The sequence below is a fragment of the Xenopus tropicalis genome, chromosome 2 (genome assembly GCF_000004195.4).
Source record: "Xenopus tropicalis strain Nigerian chromosome 2, UCB_Xtro_10.0, whole genome shotgun sequence".
Classification (NCBI taxonomy): domain Eukaryota; kingdom Metazoa; phylum Chordata; class Amphibia; order Anura; family Pipidae; genus Xenopus; species Xenopus tropicalis.
The window spans coordinates 48,693,668-48,701,832 of record NC_030678.2 but is presented as its reverse complement, the minus strand read 5'-3'; positions in this window follow the sequence as shown (position 1 = coordinate 48,701,832).

Sequence of the window (8,165 nt, the reverse complement as noted above, 5' to 3'; positions counted from 1 at the left end):
ATAGGCCCATATAAGGGGAATGCAGCCATGTGCTGTAGGCCAGAGTTTAGGGAGAGCCTCTGAGAGCAGTGGTGTTCTCCCCATAGGTATATTAGGAGTTTCATGTGTCAGATCACTCTAGGAGTGAGATGTAGTTAGGGCACAAGTAGAATGGGCAGAAATAGCCCCTCCAGGAGTGGTAGAGGGAGTAGGCTCCCCCAGCATTACATCAGCTGGAGTGTAGGGACCCAAGAGTCTAGGTAGGTGGTTAGGCTGACGCTAGAAGGGGTACTACTCTGAGGGTACTTAGTTGTGAGTACCGGGGATGAGTCCTGGAGGTGGTCCGTCTTGGCGTGAGTACCGGGGAGAGCCCTTAGAGAGGGTCTCTTGGCGTGTAGTACATCTAAAAGGGATCATCCTGGCGGGAGTACCGATAAGATACCCAACAGGGGTAGGTACTCTAAAGGTTTAAGGAAGGAGAGTGTCCCCTGCACTGTGTTTGTATTGCCACTCCTGGAGAGGTCCTGCCTAATAAACAACCAACTGTTTCATCACAACTGTGTGTTAATCGTGTCTGCCTCAAGGAGCACCTACATACCAGTAAGTGAATGCCCCAGGGAGGGGATTCCCTTTGGGGGCTTGTGTGAGGTCTCAGGCAGCACTACACCAAAGTATAGTATAGAGGGAGTTGTAGTTCTCCCATAACAGAGCCCTGGGTGGAGGCACGCCATTTAACAGAGAAGTCCCTGCTTCCCCCATAGTAAGCGGGGCTCAGGACTCCTGGAAGCGCCAAAACAGAGTAATTCAGCAGGTAGTGCCACAACCGTCTATAAAGTGGGCTACATATATTTAATTAGAACTTTACTGTTTGCAGCCAGAAACAAATTGGAGTGCCACTTGCCAAGTTTGCCCAGGAAGCTACAACACCTGTTGTGGCACTGTTTACTCAAAGTGATTAAACTCATACAAATGACATCAATGACGATCGACAATTGTAGGATTTTCTGTTAATGCTTTTCATAAATATTGAATACCATGCAAATTCCACTAGGAAAGGTTAAGGAGAAAGAGCACTGCTATCATTACAGTAACCCCCTGCCCAAAGCAGGTACCTTTAGAAAAGAGCAGTGATATATAGCAGATTATTTAGCATTGTTATAGGTTGTGTCATTTGGCTGCATCCTGCCAAATCAATATAACAGTGTTACTGTTGTGTGCACAATTGAAGCATTCTCCAATTATATCATCAACAGGAAAATTATTTCTTATATTTCATAACCATTTTCTTAACCTGTCAAATAGACCTAGTTTTGTCAGCAGACAGAAACCCATATAAATTACTGCAAATGGTGCAGATGTTTTTGTCCAAAATTCCAACATCATTGTAGCTTCGAAGGGGCAATCCGCATGATGCACTAGAGGCAAATAAGACACCATTGCACTTCTACATCCTATTGGTGGTACTTCTGTCATTAGCTGTCAAAATGACATTCGCATCTGATTCTTTAATTAAACACAAAAAGTCCATACACTCACGGTTCCTTGTAAATTCAGTCCATTATCCATTGGTGCAGATCCTCCAGATGCACCTGGCCAGGTGCCTATACCAATGAGCACTGATGAAGAGGGCATGAAGCCCTTGAAATGTTTGGTCTGTATGTGCACTCCGTAATAAACAGGTTGGAGGTATTTTTTACACCAGCAAATCATTTTGTGTGCTTTTCCTTTTTTGCTCAAACAAAAAACTACTCTGGAGATTTGGTAGGATTGTGGTTGGATTGACAGAACGCATCCTACAAGTCAGATGTAGTCCCATGGGTCAAAATACAATGGAAACTGACAGAAAATCTGATGAATAAAGTACATAAAAGAATTGCCATGCGACACAAAACGCCTGTCAAATGAACTAAACTACATCCACAAAATCTTGTCACACAACAACATATGATTTTGTTGGATGCTACAAAATCTGATACCCACAGCTGTAATGTAAGGTCTTATCAGGTGAAGTTGGATGGTGTCTGTATGTCAATAATTTTCAGCACCATCAGATTTGATCTTGTTGGGTACAGACACAGCATGCAGCATTTCCTTTTAACAGGCGTGTTGTGTCAGATGGCAAGATATCATGATTTTACACATGATTTTCTATCAGTTTTATTATATTGTAACCCATGCAACTACATTCAACTTGTGGGATGCGTTCTATTGATCTGACCTACAAAATCTCATGTGTGATTTAGCTCTTAAATTACTGCTGTGGGGATTAGATATTGTAGCATTCTACAAAATATTGTGCTGTTGCATGTCATTTAAAATCTTACCCACAAAATCTCCCATGTAGGTTGGCCCCCAACAGTCACGGGCTCCTGTGGCACCATTGTAGGTGTCGGTAGCTCCAAAGTTTCCCAAGTCAGTACTTGCACTGCACTCAATACACAAGACCACATACCAAGTGGCGCTAAGCACAACTATGTGGAAACACAAGGGGTGGCTTTGGAAGCAAGTACCTTTAAAGGAGAACTAAACCCAAGCCCAAACTCAGCCCCCCTCCAAGCTCCCTCCCCGCAGCATTTATTCAGTCTCCCTGTGGTCCAACCTGCCATAAATCTTTGTTAGCTTGCAGGCACAGATCATGCACAGTTGAATCAAAGTCCTGAAACAGTTTTGATTGTCCATACTCCCGCAAGAACCGACAGAAGAGAATCCAAAGACAGCGTAAGATGGTGCCTTTGAGTGCAGCTGTGCAGATTTATCACAGGACAGCACACAGGGAGACAGAGTAGATGTTGCAAACAGAGAGCTTGAGGGGGGACTGTGAAGGGGGGGTTGAGAATGAGCTAGGGTTTCATTCTTTTAATAAATGCTATATTTTTACATACAACAACTGGACTTGTGGGCCATAAATGACCCCCTTGTATTTTGCTATTGGAGGTCCTAATCACGTTTACTGTTCATAGCACCTTTACAATTTACCAGTATTGGTGAGCATTGTTATTATGCACTACTTAGCTTAGCAGTTGTGTACCCAGTAACAAACAAATGTATTGTAACAATCTGCATGGTTCCCAGTATAGATAAAGCACATGGATTGCTTTTCAGCACATAATCTAATTATACAACCAGGGCAAGGCCTTATACAATGACCTCACACCTACTTCTAACTACTTACACTAACTCAGGAATACTGAGAATTAATTCAGGTATCTATTCTCTGATCTTAATAATACATGCTCATTAAAGGTGGAAACCTTGATCTAGACGAGGAATGACTGGAATTCACTGGCCTCTTTAAAAGTTGTGAATTCAGATTGAGCCTTTCAGTTCATGTATATTACTAAATAAACTATTGCAAATCTACTGGTGGGTTATTTGGTGGAAATAACTATATAGATTGAGAGGGTCTATTCAAGCTGCAAAACTAAACAATGAATTCTTTGTACTCGGCAGTGAATCTGCAGAATATATGCACATGAAGGAGCAATATCTTATACCTTGCACGCATTATTCTGTACATACATTGCTCACTTGCCCAGCTTGGTATGAGCAGTTTGTGCTCTATGACCACAGAAAAATCTTAATGATCAAAGGAAAGGATGCAAATATCTGAAAAAGATGGAAACAGACTGAAACTGTAGGAGACTCTGCCTCTGAAGAAATGTTTAACCAAGTGGTTTCTGGACATTTTTGTTTTAAGACAGAATTTGGGGTCCAACAATTGGTCACACTCCCCAACTTAAAGGGGACATAATGCCTAATAATCCGTATGCCTAGAAATATCATATTTTTATAAGCTTAAATCAGTGCAGCAGCCTAAAGGTTCAGCATCTGTAACTGTAATGATCCAGGTCTTCAAAGTTGTTACAGGAGCTCACCATCTTGGATTTTGTTAGAGATGCTAGTGACACTCACATGCCCAATGGGCTCTGAGCAGCTGTTGAGAAACTAAACTTAGGGATCATAGCAAATTATCAACCAGAAAATGAGGTTGGGCTGTCATATAGGCTAATGCTACAGGGTGGATTATTAAATTCCCATGATAATTGCATTGGCTGCCACGTACTACTAATCAGAATAATTTAGGAATCAGCCTTACAGTGTGATAAAACAAAATGTGCAACATTTCTGCCCTACTTCTTCTGTTACCCTCTACTTCTCCTTTAAGCTTAGAACAAGGTTACAGTGCTATGAAATAACTGAAATATCAGCAGTGTAGGATTTTGTGCACCCCAGAAATATTACCACAAGGGTCCCCCACCCCGGTAGCAACTTCTCCCCTACCAGGTAACTTTTTTGTTTTGTAAAAAATGCCTGTACAGTGGAGGAAATAATTATTTGACCCCTCACTGATTTTGTAAGTTTGTCCAATGACAAAGAAATGAAAAGTCTCAGAACAGTATCATTTCAATGGTAGGTTTATTTTAACAGTGGCAGATAGCACATCAAAAGGAAAATCGAAAAAATAACTTTAAATAAAAGATAGCAACTGATTTGCATTTCATTGAGTGAAATAAGTTTTTGAACCCCTACCAACCATTAAGAGTTCTGGCTCCCACAGAGCGGTTAGACACTTCTACTCAATTAGTCAACCTCATTAAGGACACCTGTCTTAACTAGTCACCTGTATAAAAGACACCTGTCCACAGAATCAATCAATCAAGCAGACTCCAAACTCTCCAACATGGGAAAGACCAAAGAGCTGTCCAAGGATGTCAGAGACAAAATTGTAGACCTGCACAAGGCTGGAATGGGCTACAAAACCATTAGCAAGAAGCTGGGAGAGAAGGTGACAACTGTTGGTGCGATTGTTCGAAAATGGAAGGAGCACAAAATGACCATCAATCGACCTCACTCTGGGGCTCCACGCAAGATCTAACCTCGTGGGGTGTCAATGATTCTGAGAAAGGTGAAAAAGCATCCTAGAACTACACGGGAGGAGTTAGTTAATGACCCCAAATTAGCAGGGACCACAGTCACCAAGAAAACCATTGGAAACACATTACACCGCAATGGATTAAAATCCTGCAGGGCTCGCAAGGTCCCCCTGCTCAAGAAGGCACATGTGCAGGCCCGTCTGAAGTTTGCCAATGAACACCTGAATGATTCTGTGAGTGACTGGGAGAAGGTGCTGTGGTCTGATGAGACCAAAATAGAGCTCTTTGGCATTAACTCAACTCGCTGTGTTTGGAGGAAGAAAAATGCTGCCTATGACCCCCAAAACACCGTCCCCACCGTCAAGCATGGGGGTGGAAACATTTTGCTTTGGGGGTGTTTTTCTGCTAAGGGCACAGGACAACTTATTCGCATTAACGGGAAAATGGACGGAGCCATGTATCGTGAAATCCTGAACGACAACCTCCTTCCCTCTGCCAGGAAACTGAAAATGGGTCGTGGATGGGTGTTCCAGCATGACAATGACCCAAAACATACAGCAAAGGCAACAAAGGAGTGGCTCAAGAAGAAGCACATTAAGGTCATAGAGTGGCCTAGTCAGTCTCCGGACCTTAATCCAATAGAAAACCTATGGAGGGAGCTCAAGCTCAGAGTTGCACAGAGACAGCCTCGAAACCTTAGGGATTTAGAGATGATCTGCAAAGTGGACCAACATTCCTCCTAAAATGTGCGCAAACTTGGTCATCAATTACAAGAAACGTTTGACCTCTGTGCTTGCAAACAAGGGTTTTTCCACTAAGTATTAAGTCTTTTTTTGTTAGAGGGTTCAAAAACTTATTTCACTCAATGAAATGCAAATCAGTTGCTATCTTTTATTTAAAGTTATTTTTTCGATTTTCCTTTTGATGTGCTATCTGCCACTGTTAAAATAAACCTACCATTGAAATGATACTGTTCTGAGACTTTTCATTTCTTTGTCATTGGACAAACTTACAAAATCAGTGAGGGGTCAAATAATTACCGTATATACTCGAGTATAAGCCGACCCGAATATAAGCCGAGGTACCTAATTTTACCTAAGAAAACTGGAAAAACTTATTGACTCGAGTACAAGTCTAGGGTGGGAAATGCAGCCGCTACTGCTAAGTTTCAATAATCAAATAAATAACAGATAAATAAATAGATAACTTTAGGGAAAGAAAAATGCTACAGCAGCAGACAAAAGAAAGTTTGGGAATGCTAAGGAAGCTGCCATACTAATTATCAAGTACTTGGACCCCAGTGTACAAGTCCCACCACAGTACTACAATAGTTAAGCTCCCATCAGCCTTAGCCAGGCGTAAAGATCAGGAGAAGCAAAGACTGGCAATAATCACTGCTTCTGTTTATAAGGCTGTGGATTCTCCCTTATAAGCTTCTGACCTTGTAAATCTGCCCTTGTGCTGATGGTTTAACACACTCAATGCTTTATGGATATCTCACTGCATTATTATTAGTATTATTTTTTAAAGAAATGCAATGCCCAGGATGCTGCAAACCCCACCCAAACCCATGTGTAGTTATCAACAACTTAAATGGCAGCTATTATAGATAAATGTGTGGGGAAAAACAATACTATTTTGGACAAAAAAAAATGCTTGTAGTGAGTCCTAAGAGCAAGTTGTAAAACTTGCTTATTATGTGCATGCTTGTGACCAAAATGGCTGGCCATGCTGGGAGCACTCTCCCATTGGGGCATCATAGCATTTAGCTCAGCCTGCACACCTTACTAGTATCTCTCATTGCGCACTATTCACAAAAATCAGGCAGACCTCTATCTGCAAGGACCGTACTTTAATTACCATATATACCCCAAACTCCACTTTTGTCAGTCCTGTCGACGCGCTCACACCCAAACCCCACCCCCGCCCCCGTGGACGGACTTGTAACAGCATACCCCGTGTAGTACCTCTGCTTTGTCAGTCCTGCCGACGCTGGATACGTAGAAGGCGCTCACACACGGGGGTCCTCGTGGATTGCACGGGCGCGCTGCTAACTGTGTCCCAGCTGAGCATAATGTTGCACGCACGACGCATCTACATGCTTCGTAAGGCCGGGCGCGCACGCAACTCCCGTATGTCATGTATTTTTAGCGCAATTACCGTATACACCCGAATATAAGCCGATTGTTACTTTTTAAGCACATTTTTAGGGCTGAAAAACTCGGCTTATACTCGAGTATATACGGTATTTCCTCCACTGTATATGTAAGTATGTATACTGCTGAAAGTAAATTAAAGAAAAAGAATATGTCTGTGTAAAAACTCTTGTATTTCATGTACAAGCTTAATGGCCGGGTTGCACATCCTCTTGCCTCCCTATGGGGTAAATACCTGTATTGCTGAGTTGATTTTGGCTTGTGGCACAAACTTTATGCTTTTATGGTAATACCAAGCGAAGTGATCGGGGTATACAGGCACTTATTTTCTGCTATTCATCTCAGGGGCAGAAAAGATCAGTATGAATGCTAGATCCCCCATACACCCCATACTATTTCCATACAGTGAATTAACTCCCTAGATGCTTGACATGGCATCACGCTCTAAAAGCGATGAAGATAGGAATTGCACACTTTGTTGCATAAAAGGGTATTACCCCATTTATTCAGTCACAGGAAGTAAATATAACATTTGCAATTCTGTCAATACATTAGCCCATTTAATAGCTGACATTTTTAAATAAAATGAATAAATAAACTAGCCTTTGTGGGTGTCATAGAAAGTTGTTCCAGTTTTATAGAAACGTATGCAGATTTTGGCATGAAGTGTTACAGAAAATTAAACAATAAGTTCATTGATGCTTTGATCTCCCGAAGGTGACTTATATAAAGCTGCGTTTGTCTCTTGTCTGAGATTAGCAGCTGTGAGTGCTCTTCAATCTTCACTTCGAGCTGTGGGAGGCCAAAAAGTAAAAAAACAGTCTCTGTCCTTAATGTTGAAAAATGACCTTGACCAAAGTTAAAATCATACAATAAACAAATGGAAAAAAATAGTTATTTTTATGTGAGATAAAAATTGGGGTAAACAACATTTTAAGTTCTTTATGAAAAAGCCAGAATAAGCACTTCCTGGCTGCCAAATATAGCATGCAGAATATTTTCTAAATTAAGATATACTTTTAAGACAAATTATGACAGGCCTGGACTTGCAATTGGTGGATTCTGGCAAATGCCAGAGGGGCTGCTGAAAGATGCCATTTAGTGGGCTGTTTGGGCCTCTGTGTAGTTGAAATGCCAGGGCTGCGCATGCTGAGGC